The 23,913-nt window shown below is 47.3% G+C and overlaps 1 protein-coding gene across 1 annotated transcript in view; it reads left to right on the top strand.

Moving 5' to 3' along the window:
* The window catches only part of LOC139412286 (CD82 antigen-like), a 66,153-nt gene that overhangs the window by 3,666 nt on the left and 38,574 nt on the right, over window positions 1-23,913 (top strand). The window lies entirely within an intron of this gene.

Below are 23,913 nucleotides of genomic sequence, written 5' to 3'. Positions count from 1 at the left end.
TCTTTGTAGTTTTTAAGAAAGGTAGAGTCCATCCCAAACACATCTTTGGCTTTAGAGTTCTTTAGTGAGCTAATCACCTTGTTCACCTTTGACTCAGAAACCTCCCTTATGATGAAGACAGGTTGAGTGTCATTCACTAGCACTGGGCCCAGGAAACAAGTGGAGGGGTTCTGTGTCAGTGCCCTGACAGAGTCAATAAAGTAGGTATTGAAGGCTATTGCTATTTCGACTGCATCCTGTGTTAGATTGTTATTCACCATGATTTCTAGTCTTTTTGCAGTGTTACTATGGTCTTTCCCTGTTAACTTTTTTAGATTCTCCCAGATCAATTTAGAATTTCCCTTTGCTTCACCAATTATGTTAATAAAGAAGTTTGCCTTGGCCTGTCTAATTTTTTTCATCACCGTATTTCTCAACATGGTAAACCTACGTCTGTCATGCTCCAATTTGGATCTTAGTGCTGTTTTTAGAGCATAATCTCGTTCTTTCATCAATTTCCAGATTTCTCCATTTAGCCAAGGAAGAGTGCTCTTTTGGCCAGGTTTGGATTTGATTTTCTTTAGGAAGCCATTTATTGTAGTCTGGATTGTGGATAGAAAAACCTGACTATCAGCTTCCACGTCTGTATAGGACAAGAGATCATTCCAGTTCATTCCCTTAATTGCTTTTTCAAAATAGTTTAATTCACTCTTAGGTATTCTGAGTTGATCCGGCTTTCTAACAGTAGAGAGGTTAAACCTGCTCTTAGACAGCTTTCTGGCTAGAAGTGTCAGATTATGATCAGACAGCCCAGTCACCATATTGAATGATTTAGTCACTCGCTCTGGTTTATTACCGAACACCAAATCAATCTGTGTTTTAGAGCAACAAGTCACCCTGGTTGGCCCTTTAACTAGCTGTGTAAGGTCAAAGGTATTAGTGATTCGTTTGAGGGTTTTCCTACAACACTTGTCTTCATAATTAATGTTAAAATCTCCCATTAAGATGACCTCTTTCCCAAAATCACATTCCCTAAGCATTTCATATCTCCTCCTCTCTATAACATACTATCAGTCTCGTTTCATATCTCCTCTCTGTAACAGACTATCAGTCTTGTTTCATATCTCCTCCTCTCTATAACATACTATCAGTCTTGTTTCATATCTCCTCTCTATAACAGACTATCAGTCTTGTTTCATATCATATGTGTGACTGGTTGGCAGAGCTAGCTGTGTGTGTGTGATTGGTGGGCAGAGCTAGCTGTGTGTGTGTGAGACTGGTGGACAGAGCTAGCTGTGTGTGTGTGTGAGACTGGTGGACAGAGCTAGCTGTGTGTGTGTGAGACTGGTGGGCAGAGCTAGCTGTGTGTGTGTGAGACTGGTGGACAGAGCTAGCTGTGTGTGTGTGTGACTGGTGGACAGAGCTAGCTGTGTGTGTGTGTGACTGGTGGGCAGAGCCTTCTGTGTGTGTGAGAGACTGGTGGACAGAGCTAGCTGTGTGTGTGTGAGACTGGTGGACAGAGCTAGCTGTGTGTGTGTGTGACTGGTGGGCAGAGCTAGCTGTGTGTGTGAGACTGGTGGACAGAGCTAGCTGTGTGTGTGTGTGACTGGTGGGCAGAGCTAGCTGTGTGTGTGAGAGACTGGTGGACAGAGCTAGCTGTGTGTGTGTGTGACTGGTGGGCAGAGCTAGCTGTGTGTGTGTGAGACTGGTGGGCAGAGCTAGCTGTGTGTGTGTGAGACTGGTGGGCAGAGCTAGCTGTGTGTGTGTGAGACTGGTGGGCAGAGCTAGCTCTGTGTGTGTGAGACTGGTGGGCAGAGCTAGCTCTGTGTGTGTGAGACTGGTGGGCAGAGCTAGCTCTGTGTGTGTGAGACTGGTGGGCAGAGCTAGCTCTGTGTGTGTGAGACTGGTGGGCAGAGCTAGCTCTGTGTGTGTGAGACTGGTGGGCAGAGCTAGCTGTGTGTGTGTGTGTGTGACTGGTGGGCAGAGCTAGCTGTGTGTGTGTGTGTGTGACTGGTGGGCAGAGCTAGCTGTGTGTGTGTGTGTGTGTGTGTGTGACTGGTGGGCAGAGCTAGCTGTGTGTGTGTGTGTGACTGGTGGGCAGAGCTAGCTGTGTGTGTGTGACTGGTGGGCAGAGCTAGCTGTGTGTGTGTGACTGGTGGGCAGAGCTAGCTGTGTGTTTGTGACTGGTGGGCAGAGCTAGCTGTGTGTGTGTGACTGGTGGGCAGAGCTAGCTGTGTGTGTGTGACTGGTGGGCAGAGCTAGCTGTGTGACTGGTTGGCAGAGCTAGCTGTGTGTGTGTGTGTGTGACTGGTGGGCAGAGCTAGCTGTGTGTGTGATTGGTGGGCAGAGCTAGCTGTGCGTGTGACTGGTGGACAGAGCTAGCTGTGTGTGACTGGTGGACAGAGCTAGCTGTGTGTGACTGGTGGGCAGAGCTAGCTGTGTGTGACTGGTGGGCAGAGCTAGCTGTGTGTGACTGGTGGGCAGAGCTAGCTGTGTGTGACTGGTGGGCAGAGCTAGCTGTGTGTGACTGGTGGGCAGAGCTAGCTGTGTGTGACTGGTGGGCAGAGCTAGCTGTGTGTGACTGGTGGGCAGAGCTAGCTGTGTGTGACTGGTGGGCAGAGCTAGCTGTGTGTGGACTGGTGGGCAGAGCTAGCTGTGTGTGACTGGTGGGCAGAGCTAGCTGTGTGACTGGTGGGTAGAGCTAGCTGTGTGTGTGTGTGTGTGTGACTGGTGGGCAGAGCTAGCTGTGTGTGTGACTATTGGGCAGAGCTAGATGTGTGAGACTGGTGGGCAGAGCTAGCTGTGTGTGTGTGAGTCTGGTGGGCAGAGCTAGCTGTGTGTGTGTGAGACTGGTGGGCAGAGCTAGCTGTGTGTGTGTGAGACTGGTGGGCAGAGCTAGCTGTGTGTGTGTGAGACTGGTGGGCAGAGCTAGCTGTGTGTGATTGGTGGGCAGAGCTAGCTGTGTGTGTGTGTGACTGGTGGACAGAGCTAGCTGTGTGTGACTGGTGGACAGAGCTAGCTGTGTGTGACTGGTGGACAGAGCTAGCTGTGTGTGACTGGTGGGCAGAGCTAGCTGTGTGTGACTGGTGGGCAGAGCTAGCTGTGTGTGTGTGTGACTGGTGGGCAGAGCTAGCTGTGTGTGTGTGTGACTGGTGGGCAGAGCTAGATGTGTGTGACTGGTGGGCAGAGCTAGCTGTGTGTGTGTGAGACTGGTGGGCAGAGCTAGCTGTGTGTGTGTGAGACTTGTGGGCAGAGCTAGCTATGTGTGACTTGTGGGCAGAGCTAGCTGTGTGTGTGTGTGACTGGTGGGCAGAGCTAGATGTGTGTGACTGGTGGGCAGAGCTAGCTGTGTGTGTGTGAGACTGGTGGGCAGAGCTAGCTGTGTGTGTGTGATTGGTATCACATTAGTGGGTGGGTGCTGAGTACACCGATGACATCAGTTGGCCAGTCTCCCAGTGTGGACGTGCCTTGCCCCCTCCTGCCCTCCTGCCCCCCCCCAGCCCTCCTGCCCCCCCCAGTGTGGACGTGCCTTGCCCCCTCCTGCCCCCCCCAGTGTGGATGTGCCTTGCCCCCTCCTGCCCCCCCAGTCTGGATGTGCCTTGCCCCCCCCTGCCCCCCCCCCCCCCCCCAGCCCTCCTGCCCCCCCAGTGTGGACGTGCCTTGCCCCCTCCTGCCCCCAGCCCTCCTGCCCCCCCAGTGTGGACATGCCTCTCTCATCGATGCCAGAGATGACTGGCTGTGAGAGACTTTCTTTCACTTTTACTTCAGAGTTGTTGATCTGATCACCTCGCTGGACTTTGTGGGGTTTTTCCCCTCTGTGTTTTAGAGATGGAAGGAGAGATGTGGCCAACATAGATGTTACTGGCCCAACCCTTAAGATCTGTTCACATACCCAGAATAAATAGAAATTAATGTGTCTTTTTTTAGTTAGCTATCAAGTTAAGTTGATTGTGAATTGTGTGTTGAAGGGGATCGTTGTACTACGAGTGGGCAATTCCACACTAATAAAATTACGCTTCGACTTTTTTTAAACTTTAAAATATATGCCAAACACAAACTTTATTTGAAAGTTTATCAAACCATACAAGTCTATGCACAAGGACTACGTTGAACAAGTTGTCGCTGGTAAATGTAGCAAAAACTAACTTAGTGGAAGAACTGTGCTGAGGTAGACTTTGGTAACAGAATTACAGTAAAATCTCCCTCTGGGTTTCATGATCACGTTCCCTCAAACACCCTGTTTTAAATATCTGCTCTGAATTAAGATTCAAACATTTTCTCAAACACCCTGTTTTTAAATATCTGCTCTGAATTAAGATTCAAACGTTTTCTCAAACACCCTGTTTTTAAATATCTGCTCTGATTTAAAGATGTCCACAGATAGAACTGTCTGTCAGCTATGACCTGGCGCCTTGAGTTTGAGAATATCTATATATTGTTTTTTGGGTGTTATTGAACTACAGTACGTGAAGTGGATTTACCCCCCAATTAACAGGAATTACGGAAACAAAATGACACAATTAGTCCCTGATCTGTAATGAACAGAAATGCATAATTTATGGATTTGAAGGTCTATTTTTCTGCATATCTAAGCACACCTCTTGGAGCTAATCTACATCCTCCTGTCTGGTGGTTATTTTATATTATAGAAGATAAATATGTTTCTGTGCACCTCTGCTCAAATCTGGGTGAAAGACTGAAAGGAATGTGAGTTATTCACTACAGTTTAGTTATAGCTTGCTTTTTCTCTGAAGTCTACCAAGCTTGCCAGCAGGCATCCCAGCTAAGATGGTTAGACAAGATAACTACTCTAACTTGATTGATAGCTGAAGCCAACTTCATAAAATAGCTGAAGCTGAATCGAGGACAAATCTTAGGGGGGGGGGGGGGACGTGCCCTCTGTGTATAAGGCTTCTTTCTGGGTGCTCATGGGTCCTTTCTGATGGAAAAGCTCCCAGTACAGAAAGTTGAAGTGTTGTTTTAGACTCTCACACAGTAAATCATTTCAAACAGTTTCATGAACGGGATTGCAGTTTGCCTGCATTCCGTGTGTGTGTGTGTGTGTGTGTGTGTGTGTGTGTGTGTCACACTGACGCTGTAGGTCATGTGTCAGACTTTGTTCATAGAACCTGTAATATCTGCTGAGATGTTGTTCATGTATTCTAGGTTCCAGTCTGGGACCGAGGTTACTTGCTTTCTAGGCTTGTTAGTGGTAGACTGCATGAACTGTTGATGAATCAAGCCCACCCATCACCAGCTGCTCTACCAATGGGACGATGTCTGTAGTGGTTCCACCCAACCGGTTGCTTCTTTATTCAAAAGGACATCGTTGAATCAGATTAACTCCTCAAATTCAACCGATGAGCCCTCAGACGTTGACCCCAAAACTCTAACTAGTCCCTAATCCTTGACCCCAAAACTCTAACTAGTCCCTAATCCTTGACCCCAAAACTCTAACTAGTCCCTAATCCTTGACCCCAAAACTCTAACTAGTCCCTAATCCTTGACCCCAAAACTCTAACTAGTCCCTAATCCTTGCAGCCACAGTAGAGACCACTGCACCCCTGTAACTACTAGACTCTATAGTCAGAAACATGTGTTTCTCCTCTGTTTACATGTTCCTGGTAGTTGGGGGGGTGACTGGTGTTCCTGGTAGCTGGGGGGGGGGGGGGGGGGGGGGGGGCAAGCGTGAGACTTCTTTCTCAGCAGGGGCCTCCCTCATTCAGACAAACACCCCTCCCCATCATCCTTCCCCCCCTTTTCCCCCAGTCAGTTGTCATGGGAACATCACAGAAGGAGTCTTTAATGAAGTTATCTGGGAGGTTCAAACTGGTTCAGTGGAGTTCAGGGGTACAACCTAAACGGCACACTATTCCCTTTATAGTACACTACTTTTGACCAGAGCCCTATGGCCAGGGTGCCATTTATATATTACACTACTTTTAACCAGAGCCCTATGGCCAGGGTGCCATTATATATTACACTACTTTTAACCAGAGCCCTATGGCCAGGGTGCCATTATATATTACACTACTTTTAACCAGAGCCCTGTGGCCAGGGTGCCATTTATATATTACACTACTTTTAACCAGAGCCCTATGGCCAGGGTGCCATTATATATTACACTACTTTTAACCAGAGCCCTGTGGCCAGGGTGCCATTATATATTACACTACTTTTAACCAGAGCCCTGTGGCCAGGGTGCCATTTATATATTACACTACTTTTGACCAGAGCCCTATGGCCAGGGTGCCATTATATATTACACTACTTTTAACCAGAGCCCTATGGCCAGGGTGCCATTATATATCACACTACTTTTAACCAGAGCCCTATGGCCAGGGTGCCATTATATATTACACTACTTTTAACCAGAGCCCTATGGCCAGGGTGCCATTATATATTACACTACTTTTGACCAGAGCCCTATGGCCAGGATGCTCATGACTGTTGGGGCTCACACTGCTGACAAGTCCAGGCAGCACCCCTCACTGTTGACACCTCTAACCCCCCCTCTCACCCCCTTTCTGATCCTCACCCTACACCCCCTTGTTTCTCTGGTCCTCCCAACCCAGTTACCTCGACCCCCTCCTTTCTCTGGTCCTCCCAGCTCAGTTACCTCGACCCCCTTGTTTCTCTGACCCTCCCAGGCCAGATACCTCGACCCCCTTGTTTCTCTGACCCTCCCAGCCCAGTTACCTCAACCCCCTTGTTTCTCTGACCCTCCCAGCCCAGTTACCTCAACCCCCTTGTTTCTCTGACCCTCCCAGGCCAGATACCTCAACCCCCTTGTTTCTCTGACCCTCCCAGATCAGTTACCTCGACCCCCCTCCTTTCTCTGGTCCTCCCAGCCCAGTTACCTCGACCCCCCTCCTTTCTCTGGTCCTCCCAGGCCAGATACCTCAACCCCCTTGTTTCTCTGACCCTCCCAGCCCAGTTACCTCAACCCCCTTGTTTCTCTGACCCTCCCAGCCCAGTTACCTCAACTCCCTTGTTTCTCTGACCCTCCCAGCCCAGTTACCTCAACCCCCTTGTTTCTCTCCTCCTCCCAGGCCAGATACCTCAACCCCCTTGTTTCTCTGGTCCTCCCAGCTCAGTTACCTCAACCCCCTTGTTTCTCTGACCATCCCAGCCCAGATACCTCAACCCCCTTGTTTCTCTACTCCTCCCAACCCAGTTACCTCAACCCCCTTGTTTCTCTGGTCCTCCCAGGCCAGATACCTCAACCCCCTTGTTTCTCTGACCATCCCAGCCCAGATACCTCAACCCCCTTGTTTCTCTGGTCCTCCCAACCCAGTTACCTCAACCCCCTTGTTTCTCTGGTCCTCCCAGGCCAGATACCTCAACCCCCTTGTTTCTCTGGTCCTCCCAGGCCAGATACCTCAACCCCCTTGTTTCTCTGGTCCTCCCAGGCCAGATACCTCAACCCCCTTGTTTCTCTGGTCCTCCCAGGCCAGATACCTCAACCCCCTTGTTTCTCTGGTCCTCCCAGGCCAGTTACCTCAACCCCCTTGTTTCTCTGGTCCTCCCATGCCAGATACCTCAACCCCCTTGTTTCTCTGACCCTCCCAGGCCAGTTACCTCAACCCCCTTGTTTCTCTGACCCTCCCAGGCCAGTTACCTCAACCCCCTTGTTTCTCTGGTCCTCCCAACCCAGTTACCTCAACCCCCTTGTTTCTCTGGTCCTCCCAGGCCAGATACCTCAACCCCCTTGTTTCTCTGGTCCTCCCAGGCCAGATACCTCAACCCCCTTGTTTCTCTGGTCCTCCCAGGCCAGATACCTCAACCCCCTTGTTTCTCTGGTCCTCCCAGGCCAGATACCTCAACCCCCTTGTTTCTCTGGTCCTCCCAACCCAGATACCTCAACCCCCTTGTTTCTCTGGTCCTCCCAGGCCAGATACCTCAACCCCCTTGTTTCTCTGGTCCTCCCAGGCCAGATACCTCAACCCCCTTGTTTCTCTGGTCCTCCCAGGCCAGATACCTCAACCCCCTTGTTTCTCTGGTCCTCCCAGGCCAGATACCTCAACCCCCTTGTTTCTCTGGTCCTCCCAGGCCAGATACCTCAACCCCCTTGTTTCTCTGGTCCTCCCAGGCCAGATACCTCAACCCCCTTGTTTCTCTGGTCCTCCCAGGCCAGATACCTCAACCCCCTTGTTTCTCTGGTCCTCCCAGGCCAGATACCTCAACCCCCTTGTTTCTCTGGTCCTCCCAGGCCAGATACCTCAACCAGGCAGGGATAGTTAAACGCCTTTAAAAACAGCCTCTGGTCACTTGGTCATAACTAACCATTGTTCTGGTGAGAAAGGGACATCTTTCATATCGGTCTGCTGTTGTAGTGAAGAGGCCTGTGTCCCAACTGTCGCCATATTCCCTATGTAGTACACTACTTTTGAACAGAGCCCTATGCGCCCCCGGTCCAAAGTAGCGCGGTACATAGGGAATAGGGTGTTATCTGGGGGAACGCAGTTTGAATGTACGGCTGGTCCCTCTCTCCTCCTCTCCTCTCCGTGTTGAGTTTCTCCTTTTGTTCAGGGATCAGAGTGGCTGAAAGCTGCCTTTGTTTTGGTGGCCAACTCAAAGCGGGGTCCTGTCTGTCTGTCTGTCTGTCTCTCTGTCTAGAGGATGGTTGCTGGAGGATGTGTGTGTGTGTGTGTGTGTGTGTGTGTGTGTGTGTGTGTGTGTGTGTGTGTGTGTGTGTGTGTGTGTGTGTGTGTGTGTGTGTGTGTGTGTGTGTGTGTGTGTGTGTGTGTGTGTGTGTGTGTGTGTGTGTGTGTGTGTGTGTGTGTGTGTGTGTGTGTGTGTGTGAGAGATGTAGAAGAGGGGGGCCAGTGAGTGCACGGGTTTTGTTAAGGAGGGCAGGTGTTAAGGGTGTTGTGTGGGTTTGGAGAACAGTTTGTGTGTAGTCTTAACCAGAGACTGGCTAGACCAGCTGAACGCTGATGAAACTTAACCTTGCCCTGCTTGGGGAACAGGCTCGTTCAAGTGGACGACCGCTCCATTAAAACGGGGTATGTGTGTGTGATTTGTCCTCTAACAGGGGAAGCCTGTATTCTAGCTTCATTATCAAGCCATTAGAATGATGTTTGATGACAGCCTGTAGGATGGGAGTGACTAATGAGACTGGTGTTAAACATGTCCACACTCAGCCTCTTTGACTCGACACATGAGAAGAAGGGTTGTCACAATCCCAGTGTGACCGTACTACCAGACCAGAGTGTGACCCTACTACCGGACCGGAGTGTGACCCTACTACCGGACCGGAGTGTGACCCTACTACCGGACCGGAGTGTGACCCTACTACCGGACCGGAGTGTGACCCTACTACCGGACCGGAGTGTGACCCTACTACCGGACCGGAGTGTGACCCTACTACCGGACCGGAGTGTGACCCTACTACCGGACCGGAGTGTGACCCTACTACCGGACCGGAGTGTGACCCTACTACCGGACCGGAGTGTGACCCTACTACCGGACCGGAGTGTGACCCTACTACCGGACCGGAGTGTGACCCTACTGACCCTACTGCCACGGACCGGAGTGTCTTCCAACACTAGGAGTGTCTTTCTTCCAACACTAGGAGTGTCTTTCTTCCAACACTAGGAGTGTCTTTCTTCCAACACTAGGAGTGTCTTTCTTCCAACACTAGGAGTGTTTTCCTTCCAACACTAGGAGTGTTTTCCTTCCAACACTAGGAGTGTCTTTCTTCCAACACTAGGAGTGTTTTCCTTCCAACACTAGGAGTGTCTTTCTTCCAACACTAGGAGTGTCTTTCTTCCAACACTAGGAGTGTTTTTCTTCCAACACTAGGAGTGTCTTCCTTCCAACACTAGGAGTGTCTTCCTTCCAACACTAGGAGTGTCTTTCTTCCAACACTAGGAGTGTCTTTCTTCCAACACTAGGAGTGTCTTTCTTCCAACACTAGGAGTGTCTTTCTTCCAACACTAGGAGTGTCTTTCTTCCAACACTAGGAGTGTCTTTCTTCCAACACTAGGAGTGTTTTTCTTCCAACACTAGGAGTGTTTCCCCTGCATGTTTTTGTTTCCTTACTTTCTTACTTCCTGGTATCAAGATACTGGAAGAGTGACAACCCTACAGCACTGATTTGTCAAATTTAAACATATTTGTTTTGCCTACTTATTTGCTACTAATAAACACAACATTTTATACAGTTGAAGTCAGAAGATTTCATACACTTACACATTTAACTCATTTTTCAACCACTCCACAAATTTCTTGTTAACAAACTATAGTTTTGGCAAGTCGGTTAGGACATCTACTTTGTGCATGACACAAGTCCATTTCTCCAACAATTGTTTACAGACAGATAATTTCACTTATAATTCACTGTATCACAATTCCAGTGGCTCAGAAGTTTACATACACTAAGTTGACTGTTTTTAAACGGCTTGGAAAATTCCAGAAAATTACATAATGGCTTTAGAAGCTTCTGATAGGCTAATTGACACCATTTCAGTCAATTGGAGGTGTACCTGTGGATGTATTTCTAGATCTACCTTCAAACCCAGTGCCTCTTTGCTTGACATCATGGGAAAATCAAAAGAAATCAGCCAAAACCTCAAAGAAAATTGTAGACCTCCACAAGTCTGGTTCATCCTTGGGAGCAATTTCCAAATGCCTGAAGGTACCACGTTCATCTATACAAACAACAGTATGCAAGTATAAACACCATGGGACCACGCAGCCGTCATACCGCTCAGGAAGGAGACGCGTTCTGTCTCCTAGAGATGAACGTACTTTGGTGCGAAAAGTGCAAATCAATCCCAGAACAACAGCAAAGGACCTTGTGAAGATGCTGGAGGAAACCGGTACAAAAGTATCTATAGCCACAGTAAAACGAGTCCTATATCGACATAACCTGAAAGGTCGCTAAGCAAGGAAGAAGCCACTGCTTCAAAACCGCCTTTTGGAGAAATGTCCTCTGCTGAAACAAAAAATAGAACTGTTTGACCATAATCACCATCGTTATGTTTGGAGGAAAAAGGGGGATGCTTGCAAGCCGAAGAACACCATCCCAACCCTGAAGCACGGGGCTGGCAGCATGATGTTGTGGGGGTGCTTTGCTGCAGGAGGGACTGGTGCACTTCACAAAATGAATGGCATCATGAGGCAGGAAAAATAAGTGGATATATTGAAGCAACATCTCAAGACATCAGTCAGGAAGTTAAAGCTTGGTTGCAAATGGGTCTTCCAAATGGACAATGACCCCAAGCATACTTCCAAAGTTGTGGCAAAACATCTTAAGGACAACAAACTCTAGATATAACGCCCTGACCTCAATCCCATAGAAAATATGTGGGCAGAACTGAAAAATGCGTGTGCGAACAAGGAGACCTACAAACCTGACTCAGTTACACCAGCTCTGTCAGGAGGAATGGGCCAAAATTCACCCAACGTATTGTGGGAAGCTTGTAGAAGGCTACCTGAAACGTTTGACCCAAGTTAAACAATTTAAAGGCAATGCTACCAAATACTAATTGAGTGAATGTAAACATTTGACCCACTGGGAATGTGATGAAAGAAATAAAAAGCTGAAATAAATCACTCTACTATTATTCTGACAATTCACATTCTTAAAATAAAAGTGGTGATCCTAACTGACCTAAAACAGGTTCTTTTTACTAGGATTAAATGTCAGGAATTGTGAAAAACAGAGTTTAAATGTATTTGGCTAAAAGGTGTATGTAAACTTCCGTCTTCAACTGTATACACACATCTAACAAGTAGGCCAAACATGTACATGACAGAGTGACTCCAGACAGAGTGACTCCAGACAGAGTGACTCCAGACAGAGTGACTCCAGACAGAGTGACTCCAGACAGAGTGACTCCAGACAGAGTGACTCCCGACCGAGTGACTCCCGACCGAGTGACTCCCGACCGAGTGACTCCCGACCGAGTGTATGTAAACGTCCGACTTCGACTGTATAGAGCCATTCCAGAGAGGGCATGTATTTCCCAGAAACCCCTAGACTAAATTGTCTTGTCCTGCACGGCTCTAACCAGCTCACGGGTGTGAAAGGAGTCTGTGTCTAAGTTGTGCACGGGATTGTGTGTGTCAGAATGAACGCTAATGTCACCCTGCAGACAGAACAACAAATGTCAGAAGTTATCTTATCTTTGTCTTATCTTTGTACATTTCACCTTTTTAACACACAAACAGAAGAACATTCTTTCATTATCTCTCTGTAGGCGCTCCAGATACAGTATCTCATAGAATGTCCTTACTTCCTCCTAGTTTTAGTTTCTATGTTACCGGGGGGGGGGGGGGGGGGGGAAGACTAACATTTTGAAGAGGAGTCCAGTGGCACAGCAGTAATGGAAGTATCGTGTCTTGACACACACACACATACTGTAAACAAAAGCAGATTCTTATTCCCTTAAACACACTATGTCTAAATCAGGGATGGGCAACTGTAGGCCCGCGGAGGTGAACTCAGTCGGGGTCTCAACTTACTGTTGACATTTAGAATAATAGAATACACAACGTGACATTTTAGATGATTGGTTTTGCATCAGCAGTCAGCCAATTTTTGGGGTGGGGGGGGGGGGGGGGGATTATTCTAGGGGCCATCTATCTAAATGTGTAGTGAGCATTAGTCTAAACGTGTAGTGAGCATTAGTCTAAACGTGTAGTGAGCATTAGTCTAAACGTGTAGTGAGCATTAGTCTAAACGTGTAGTGAGCATTAGTCTAAACGTGTAGTGAGCATTAGTCTAAACGTGTAGTGAGCATCGGTCTAAACGTGTAGTGAGCATCGGTCTAAACGTGTAGTGAGCATCGGTCTAAACGTGTAGTGAGCATCGGTCTAAACGTGTAGTGAGCATCGGTCTAAACGTGTAGTGAGCATCGGTCTAAACGTGTAGTGAGCATCGGTCTAAACGTGTAGTGAGCATCGGTCTAAACGTGTAGTGAGCATCGGTCTAAACGTGTAGTGAGCATCGGTCTAAACGTGTAGTGAGCATCGGTCTAAACGTGTAGTGAGCATCGGTCTAAACGTGTAGTGAGCATCGGTCTAAACGTGTAGTGAGCATCGGTCTAAACGTGTAGTGAGCATCGGTCTAAACGTGTAGTGAGCATCGGTCTAAACGTGTAGTGAGCATTAGTCTAAACGTGTAGTGAGCATTGGTCTAAACGTGTAGTGAGCATTAGTCTAAACGTGTAGTGAGCATTAGTCTAAACGTGTAGTGAGCATTAGTCTAAACGTGTAGTGAGCATTGGTCTAAACGTGTCGTGAGCATCGGTCTAAACGTGTAGCGAGCATCGGTCTAAACGTGTAGCGAGCATCGATCTAAACGTGTAGCGAGCATCGGTCTAAACGTGTAGCGAGCATCGATCTAAACGTGTCGCGAGCATCGGGGTGGAGTCCATTGATCATCAGTTATCATATTTAAAAACTGCAAAACGTTTTGCCTCCAGCCCGTGACAAAATTAGTAGAATTGTAGGGAATGAGCTGTAAAAACTGTTAATTATTCTCTGTTCCATGGTCAAATGAGTAGAATTAGGGCTGGGTGATATGATATGGCCTAAAAATCATATCTCAATGTTTTTGTTTTGATTTATTTTTTACTTCTGGGTAATTCACCACATATCTAGGTATTTTATTTCTATGTTTTCTCTAAATAAGCGTTGTACAATGAAAGGTCAAATACACTATTTCAAACAGTCAACAATAATCTAATAGGGGCTTGGTGTGAGGGGAGGGGCTTGGTGTGAGGGGAGGGGCTTGGTGTCTGTAAATCATAGAGGAAGAGGCGAAGCAAGAGGTTTTTACTCCAAAATCTGTCCACAGTCACCCCAATGCATTTCTATGGGCTTGTTTTGGACCTAAGCTTGTCGCCTGCCTTTCTGCCTTTGGGACAACAATTCCCATTGTTAGGGCTGAGACATGAGCATCTCGTCATTTATATCCAGATCTCTGGTGTAAATGGGAAGATGCACAGAGGAGCCAAGGAGACGAGACCAAAAAGACAACATGAGAACAAGCACCTAAACGCTCAGAAACATGGAAAACCCAAAACTAGATTATTGCGATTTAGGCCTGTTGTAGCAACCTCATGATGGGTATAGGGTTTAGGCCTGGTTGTAGCAACCTCATGATGGGTGTAGGGTTTAGGCCTGCTTGTAGCAACCTCATGATGGGTATAGGGTTTAGGCCTGGTTGTAGCAACCTCATGATGGGTATAGGGTTTAGGCCTGGTTGTAGCAACCTCATGATGGGTGTAGGGTTTAGGCCTGCTTGTAGCAACCTCATGATGGGTATAGGGTTTAGGCCTGCTTGTAGCAACCTCATGATGGGTATAGGGTTTAGGCCTGGTTGTAGCAACCTCATGATGGGTGTAGGGTTTAGGCCTGCTTGTAGCAACCTCATGATGGGTATAGGGTTTAGGCCTGGTTGTAGCAACCTCATGATGGGTGTAGGGTTTAGGCCTGCTTGTAGCAACCTCATGATGGGTATAGGGTTTAGGCCTGGTTGTAGCAACCTCATGATGGGTATAGGGTTTAGGCCTGGTTGTAGCAACCTCATGACGGGTATAGGGTTTAGGCCTGCTTGTAGCAACCTCATGATGGGTATAGGGTTTAGGCCTGGTTGTAGCAACCTCATGATGGGTGTAGGGTTTAGGCCTGCTTGTAGCAACCTCATGATGGGTATAGGGTTTAGGCCTGGTTGTAGCAACCTCATGATGGGTATAGGGTTTAGGCCTGGTTGTAGCAACCTCATGATGGGTGTAGGGTTTAGGCCTGCTTGTAGCAACCTCATGATGGGTATAGGGTTTAGGCCTGGTTGTAGCAACCTCATGATGGGTATAGGGTTTAGGCCTGCTTGTAGCAACCTCATGATGGGTGTAGGGTTTAGGCCTGCTTGTAGCAACCTCATGATGGGTATAGGGTTTAGGCCTGCTTGTAGCAACCTCATGATGGGTATAGGGTTTAGGCCTGCTTGTAGCAACCTCATGATGGGTGTAGGGTTTAGGCCTGGTTGTAGCAACCTCATGATGGGTGTAGGGTTTAGGCCTGGTTTTAGCAACCTCGTGATGGATGTAGGGTTTAGGCCTGGTTGTAGCAACCTCATGATGGGTATAGGGTTTAGGCCTGGTTGTAGCAACCTCATGATGGGTATAGGGTTTAGGCCTGCTTGTAGCAACCTCATGATGGGTATAGGGACAATTAGAGTATCATGTAGTAACCTAAACCCTATCAATGTTATATTGAACTGGGTGAATGGAGTACGAAGTACGAATGACAGTCATCCAATATGCTGTAATGCTCATAAAAAAGAGTTGAATCCTCCCTCGTCATAAACGGCACCAACCGCCTCTGATGCAAACACATGTAGACAGAAAGTGGAAGCAAAGTGACCTGCAAGCTCTCACTCTGACTTCAAACTCTGATCGTTGACCCAGTGCTTTCACTCTCTTTCTCATCCTCGCTCTGTCTCGTTCTCGCTCTCGCTCTCGCTCTTTCTCTCTCTCTCTCCCCCCCTCTCTCTCTCTCCCTCTCATACACTCTTATCTCACTTTACTGAGTTTTGTATCAGCCGACCCAATGTGTTCTCTCAGTAGTGCCTGGTACAGATAGAAACAGGGGAGGAGAAGCAGAACAACTAGTAGGGGAAAAAAGAGCAAGTTCAGAGCGAGAGAGAAACTGAACTGACTTGTTTGTTGACACCCTGAAGTGAAAGCAGAAGAAAAGGCCTGCGTCCCAAAAGGCACCCTATTCCCTAAACACTGTAGTGCCCTATGGCCCTGGTCAAAAGTAGTGCACTACATAGGGAATAGGGTGCCACTTGGAAAGGCTGTCATATGATCCTAAAGCCCTCTGCTCTGGAGGCTCCTGGGATACTTTACGGTTTGGAGAAGGGAAAAAAAACATGATGAGGTGGAAGAAAAGAGATGAAGAGGGGTTATTGTAGGTTAGGAGAGAGGAGGAGGGGTTAGGAGAGGGGAGGAGGGGTTAGGAGAGGGGAGGAGGGGTTAGGAGAGAGGAGGGGTTAGGAGAGAGGAGGGGTTAGGAGAGAGGAGGAGGGGTTAGGAGGGAGGAGGAGGTGGGGTTAGGAGAGGGGAGGAGGGGTTAGGAGAGGGGAGGAGGGGTTAGGAGAGAGGAGGAGGGGTTAGGAGAGAGGAGGAGGAGGGACTGTGCCTCTCTTCAGTGTCCATATTGTCCTGTTCATTCTGATCTAAAAGACAGAAACTGATCCTAGACTAGGTCCCCCTGTCCATATTGTCCTGTTCATTCTGATCTAAAAGACATAAACTGATCCTGGACTAGGTCCCCCTGTCCATATTGTCCTGTATCATTCTGATCTAAAAGACAGAAACTGATCCTGGACTAGGTCCCCCTGTCCATATTGTCCTGTTCATTCTGATCTAAAAGACAGAAACTGATCCTAGACTAGGTCCCCCTGTCCATATTGTCCTGTTCATTCTGATCTAAAAGACAAAAACTGATCCTAGACTAGGTCCCCCTGTCCATATTGTCCTGTTCATTCTGATCTAAAAGACAGAAACTGATCCTAGACTAGGTCCCCCTGTCCATATTGTCCTGTTCATTCTGATCTGAAAGACAGAAACTGATCCTAGATCAGCACTCCTAACTCCGAGAACCTTTGTGAATGCGGGCCCTGGTCTGTGATTGGTCGGCTACGGTAGTGTGTTAAACTACTGATGGGTCTTCTGTAAGATGTGTGTAGCAATGTGTTTACGGCCTCTTTGAATGACGACAGATGTCTGACACACACACACACACACACACACACACACACACAAGGTCGATTTGATACGCTGTGTACAGTCTGTATGCTACTGAACTCGCTGAAAGTGTCTAGTGTGTTTTTATTAACCAATGAGGTTGGAGACAAAACATTTTTTTAAAGAGATGACCCTTTATTCTCTCTGCTTTCACTTCGTCTTGGAGACGGAGCCCTGATCTCATCCGGATATAATGGTCTGAATCACTCACTTGTTAGTATTATATAGTAGACTGTATATAGCCCCTCTACTGTGTTATATAGCCCCTCTACTGTGTTATATAGCCCCTCTACTGTGTTATATAGCCCCTCTACTGTGTTGTATAGCCTCTCTACTGTGTTATATAGCCCCTCTACTGTGTTATATAGCCCCTCTACTGTGTTATATAGCCCCTCTACTGTGTTATATAGCCTCTACTGTGTTATATAGCCTCTCTACTGTGTTATATAGCCTCTCTACTGTGTTATATAGCCGCTCTACTGTGTTATATAGCCTCTCTACTGTGTTATATAGCCCCTCTACTGTGTTATATAGCCCCTCTACTGTGTTATATAGCCTCTCTACTGTGTTATATAGCCTCTCTACTGTGTTATATAGCCCCTCTACTGTGTTATATAGCCCCTCTACTGTGTTATATAGCCCCTCTACTGTGTTATATAGCCCCTCTACTGTGTTATATAGCCCCTCTACTGTGTTATATAGCCCCTCTACTGTGTTATATAGCCCCTCTACTGTGTTATATAGCCCCTCTACTGTGTTATATAGCCCCTCTACTGTGTTATATAGCCCCTCTACTGTGTTATATAGCCCCTCTACTGTGTTATATAGCCCCTCTATTGTGTTATATAGCCCCTCTATTGTGTTATATAGCCCCTCTACTGTGTTATATAGCCCCTCTACTGTGTTATATAGCCCCTCTACTGTGTTATATAGCCCCTCTACTGTGTTATATAGCCCCTCTACTGTGTTATATAGCCCCTCTATTGTGTTATATAGCCCCTCTACTGTGTTATATAGCCCCTCTACTGTGTTATATAGCCTCTCTACTATATAATGTTACAGAACTTAACAGATCAAAAATAAATCGCTGCCATAATGTCATCAACAGCAGCTTTGTGGTTAGAGCCTAGGAAACTTCATTTGACCTTAGTCACTGTGCCTTTCTGGATATGAGATATGCCCGCTAAGAGAAGAGACGCACCGCTAAGAGAAGAGACGCACCGCTAAGAGAAGAGACGCACCGCTAAGAGAAGAGACGCACCGCTAAGAGAAGAGACGCACCGCTAAGAGAAGAGACGCACCGCTAAGAGAAGAGACGCACCGCTAAGAGAAGAGACGCACCGCTAAGAGAAGAGACGCACCGCTAAGAGAAGAGACGCACCGCTAAGAGAAGAGACGCACCGCTAAGAGAAGAGACGCACCGCTAAGAGAAGAGACGCACCGCAAAGACGAATGACCACAAGCAGCGGAGGCCGCGGTGAGTTCACGCTCACCTGCTGGGTGGCGGTGAACGGTGGCGTTTTTAACAGAGAGAATTTTTGGAAAATGTAACAATTTGCGTCCAATATTGTGGTCGGGGGACAATAGCCCGGACCCTCACTGTTTTAGGTCTTTGGTCTTTGCAGGGGCTCTTGAACTTTTATATAGACCTGTGATTGATGAAGGGTAGTTCCACGATAACAAAATTATGCTTAGACTCAGACTTTTCAAGTATAAGCTTTAAAAAATATATATATATGGAAATGGTTAAAGAGTAGTCCTCGTGTATATGTTGTTCGGTTTGTTCAACATTGCAATCAAATATATATATTATATTTCTGCTAAAACTAAATATAAGAGCATTATTTTCTTGTCATCCAACAAATGTAAACGCCTGGAGTTTACTAAACGGTATTGGCTCGGGATTTGGAACTGGTGCTTTAGTCCAATGAGATGGAAATAAAGCTCTTTGGCCAAGCGGTGGGTTTGGTTGTCGAAATGAGAATGAACCCCGAACCTACTGTAAAAAATATAGTGGTGGATCTTTGATGTTTTGGGGATATATTTCTTCCATCGGTCCTGAGGCTGTTGTTAAGGTCAACAGCATCATGAACTGTACCCAGTACCAGGACATTTTTGCCAAAAAACCTGGTTTTCTCTGCCAGGAGAATGACAGTTGGCCGCAAGTGGATCTCCCAGCAAGACGATAACCCCAAGCAACACATTTTAAATCCACATAGAAATGAATCCACACAATCAACATTTTTGCAATGGCCGTCTCAGTCTCCAGACCTTGAGACACATTTTGAAAACCTGCGGTTTGAATTGAACAAGGACAAGTTCGTAAACTCAGACGAAGGAGATCAAGGTTCTGGACAGATTCTGTTTGGAGGAATGGTCGAACATCTCTCCCAATGTGTTCTCCAATCTCAGAAAACATTTTTAGAAAAAGTCTGTGCCCTGATCCTCACAAAGTGAGCTATTGAAATCAAGGGAAGTGAATCTATTTGACCCTTAACTGTTTGACTATTAGTATAAAATAATACAATATAGCTCAGTATTTTTTATTTATTTTATGCAGTGGTTTTTGCTCATGTTTATCAAGGGTGCCAATACTTTCTGAACCCACTTTATTTCTAATACCTTTTTTAAAGGCCCAGTGCAGTCAAAAACAAGATATTCCTGTGTTTTAAGAGGTTGGAATAACACTGAAAATTTGAATTTGAAAAATTGTATAATAACGCCCTTTTTAATGTAAGAGCTGTTTGAAAAGGCCGCTTTACATTTCATCCTGTCACACTGGTTGAATCAACGTTGTTTTTACATCATTTCTCCGACATAAGTTGAACCCATGTGGAATAGACATTGAATTGATGCCTGTGCCCAGTGGGTTCACTTTCATTTGTCACCCAATTTTGATATGCTCCTATGAACTTTACATGTTGGTGCTCATGGGTCCTTTTACATGGAAATGCCCCTAACTTAACATTGAGTCAACACTGTAGCTGGTGAGTCAACACTGTAGCTGGCGAGTGTAGCTGGCGAGGCCAACGCTGTAGCTGGCGAGGCCAACGCTGTAGCTGGCGAAGTTGCAGTGTCTGGAGAATCCCTCATTCTTCATGGAGGTTTTACAAATAGCCTCCCTTTCTCTTATGGGCCCTGGTCAACTGTAGTGCACTATATAGGGCCCTGGTCTAAATGTAGTGCACTATATAGGGCCCTGGTGTAAATGTAGTGCACTATATAGGGCCCTGGTCAACAGTAGTGCACTATATAGGGCCCTGGTCAACAGTAGTGCGCTATATAGGGCCCTGGTCAACAGTAGTGCACTATATAGGGCCCTGGTCAACAGTAGTGCGCTATATAGGGCCCTGGTCAACAGTAGTGCGCTATATAGGGCCCTGGTCAACAGTAGTGCGCTATATAGGGCCCTGGTCAACAGTAGTGCGCTATATAGGGCCCTGGTCAACAGTAGTGCGCTATATAGGGCCCTGGTCAACAGTAGTGCGCTATATAGGGCCCTGGTCAACAGTAGTGCGCTATATAGGGCCCTGGTCAACAGTAGTGCGCTATATAGGGCCCTGGTCAACAGTAGTGCGCTATATAGGGCCCTGGTCAACAGTAGTGCGCTATATAGGGCCCTGGTCAACAGTAGTGCGCTATATAGGGCCCTGGTCAACAGTAGTGCACTATATAGGGCCCTGGTAGTGCGCTACAGTAGTGCGCTATATAGGGGATAGGGTGGGATTTAGGATACTTGGTGTGCAAGTTGGTGTCCACTTCTATATTACAGCCCTGTCATGTTTTCCACTGTGTGTGTCCCTGTGTTTTTAAACAGTATGTTGAGACCGTTTAGCCTGGTTTAACTGTCTGACTCACAGACCACTGTAACGACTGGCCTGTCATGTTTTCCACTGTGTGTGTCCCTGTGTTTTTAAACAGTATGTTGAGACCGTTTAGCCTGGTTTAACTGTCTGACTCACAGACCACTGTAACGACTGGCCTGTCATGTTTTCCACTGTGTGTGTCCCTGTGTTTTTAAACAGTGTGTTGAGACCGTTTAGCCTGGTTTAACTGTCTGACTCACAGACCACTGTAACGACTGGCCTGTCATGTTTTCCACTGTGTGTGTCCCTGTGTTTTTAAACAGTGTGTTGAGACCGTTTTAGCCTGGTTTAACTGTCTGACTCACAGACCACTGTAACGACTGGCCTGTCATGTTTTCCACTGTGTGTGTCCCTGTGTTTTTAAACAGTATGTTGAGACCGTTTAGCCTGGTTTAACTGTCTGACTCACAGACCACTGTAACGACTGGCCTGTCATGTTTTCCACTGTGTGTGTCCCTGTGTTTTTAAACAGTGTGTTGAGACCGTTTAGCCTGGTTTAACTGTCTGACTCACAGACCACTGTAACGACTGGCCTGTCATGTTTTCCACTGTGTGTGTCCCTGTGTTTTTAAACAGTGTGTTGAGACCGTTTAGCCTGGTTTAACTGTCTGACTCACAGACCACTGTAACGACTGGCCTGTCATGTTTTCCACTGTGTGTGTCCCTGTGTTTTTAAACAGTATGTTGAGACCGTTTAGCCTGGTTTAACTGTCTGACTCACAGACCACTGTAACGACTGGCCTGTCATGTTTTCCACTGTGTGTGTCCCTGTGTTTTTAAACAGTGTGTTGAGACCGTTTAGCCTGGTTTAACTGTCTGACTCACAGACCACTGTAACGACTGGCCTGTCATGTTTTCCACTGTGTGTGTCCCTGTGTTTTTAAACAGTATGTTGAGACCGTTTAGCCTGGTTTAACTGTCTGACTCACAGACCACTGTAACGACTGGCCTGTCATGTTTTCCACTGTGTGTGTCCCTGTGTTTTTAAACAGTGTGTTGAGACCGTTTAGCCTGGTTTAACTGTCTGACTCACAGACCACTGTAACGACTGGCCTGTCATGTGGCTGAAGGGGCTCTTCGAACACATCGTTCACATGGCAGTAAACTGGTCTTATGTTGACTAGTCAACATAATGGAACAGCCTTGTTTCAATATATATATTCACGTTCGGGCCTCTTGGCTGTGGGACCGTTTTAAGACCGATGTTTGACCAGTGTTAGCCGCTTCAGGCTGTGGTAGATTGATTGTTGTGCTCGCTGTTCACTTTGCTGTGTGTTGCTGGTTGTACAGTCTGACGGAGGTTGTGTTGCTGGTTGTACAGTCTGACGGAGGTTGTGTTGCTGGTTGTACAGTCTGATGGAGGTTGTGTTGCTGGTTGTACAGTCTGATGGAGGTTGTGTTGCTGGTTGTACAGTCTGATGGAGGTTGTGTTGCTGGTTGTACAGTCTGATGGAGATTGTTGGGGTTGTGTGTTGCTGGTTGTACAGTCTGATGGAGATTGTTGGGGTTGTGTGTTGCTGGTTGTACAGTGATGCAGGTTGTGTTGCTGGTTGTACAGTCTGATGGAGGTTGTGTTGCTGGTTGTACAGTCTGATGGAGGTTGTTGAATGTGTTTTGCTGGTTGTACAGTCTGACGGAGGTTGTGTTGCTGGTTGTACAGTCTGATGGAGGTTGTTGGGGTTGTGTGTTGCTTGTTGTACAGTCTGACGGAGGTTGTGTTGCTGGTTGTACAGTCTGACGGAGGTTGTTGGGGTTGTGTTGCTGGTTGTACAGTCTGATGGAGGTTGTTGGGGTTGTGTGTTGCTGGTTGTACAGTCTGATGGAGGTTGTTGGAGGTGTGTTGCTGGTTGTACAGTCTGACGGCGGTTGTGTTGCTGGTTGTACAGTCTGACGGAGGTTGTTGGGGTTGTGTGTTGCTGGTTGTACAGTGTGATGCAGGTTGTGTTGCTGGTTGTACAGTCTGATGCAGGTTGTGTTGCTGGTTGTACAGTCTGATGCAGGTTGTGTTGCTGGTTGTACAGTCTGATGCAGGTTGTGTTGCTGGTTGTACAGTCTGATGCAGGTTGTGTTGCTGGTTGTACAGTCTGATGCAGGTTGTGTTGCTGGTTGTACAGTCTGATGCAGGTTGTGTTGCTGGTTGTACAGTCTGATGGAGGTTGTGTTGCTGGTTGTACAGTCTGATGGAGGTTGTGTTGCTGGTTGTACAGTCTGATGGAGGTTGTGTTGCTGGTTGTACAGTCTGATGGAGGTTGTTGGGGTTGTGTGTTGCTGGTTGTACAGTCTGATGGAGGTTGTTGGAGGTGTGTTGCTGGTTGTACAGTCTGACGGCGGTTGTGTTGCTGGTTGTACAGTCTGACGGAGGTTGTTGGGGTTGTGTGTTGCTGGTTGTACAGTGTGATGCAGGTTGTGTTGCTGGTTGTACAGTCTGATGGAGGTTGTGTTGCTGGTTGTACAGTCTGATGGAGGTTGTGTTGCTGGTTGTACAGTCTGATGCAGGTTGTGTTGCTGGTTGTACAGTCTGATGCAGGTTGTGTTGCTGGTTGTACAGTCTGATGCAGGTTGTGTTGCTGGTTGTACAGTCTGATGCAGGTTGTGTTGCTGGTTGTACAGTCTGATGCAGGTTGTGTTGCTGGTTGTACAGTCTGAAGGAGGTTGTGTTGCTGGTTGTACAGTCTGATGCAGGTTGTGTTGCTGGTTGTACAGTCTGATGGAGGTTGTGTTGCTGGTTGTACAGTCTGATGGAGGTTGTGTTGCTGGTTGTACAGTCTGATGCAGGTTGTGTTGCTGGTTGTACAGTCTGATGCTGGTTGTACAGTCTGATGCAGGTTGTGTTGCTGGTTGTACAGTCTGATGCAGGTTGTGTTGCTGGTTGTACAGTCTGATACAGGTTGTGTTGCTGGTTGTACAGTCTGATGCAGGTTGTGTTCCAGGCATCTGTCTCCTAGAGATCCAGGTCTCTATCATCCCAGCAGCTTAGCCAGCAGGTCAGGTCAGGCATCTGTCTCCTAGGGATCCAGGTCCCTATCATCTCAGCAGCTTAGCCAGCAGGTCAGAGGGTTCCAGGCATCTGTCTCCTAGAGATCCAGGCACCTATCATCTCAGCAGCTTAGCCAGGAGGTCAGGTCAGGCATCTGTCTCCTAGGGATCCAGGTCTCTATCATCTCAGCAGCTTAGCCAGCAGGTCAGGTCAGGCATCTGTCTCATAGGGATCCAGGTCCCTATCATCTCAGCAGCTTAGCCAGCAGGTCAGGGGGTTCCAGACATCTGTCACCACTTATACTGTAGGCCTCTCACACCAGCAA

Source organism: Oncorhynchus clarkii, chromosome 6, assembly GCF_045791955.1.
Source record: "Oncorhynchus clarkii lewisi isolate Uvic-CL-2024 chromosome 6, UVic_Ocla_1.0, whole genome shotgun sequence".
In the NCBI taxonomy this organism is placed as follows: Eukaryota; Metazoa; Chordata; class Actinopteri; order Salmoniformes; family Salmonidae; genus Oncorhynchus; species Oncorhynchus clarkii.
The sequence above is the reverse complement of the archived record's forward strand: the minus strand, read 5'-3'. Positions and strand labels throughout refer to the sequence as shown.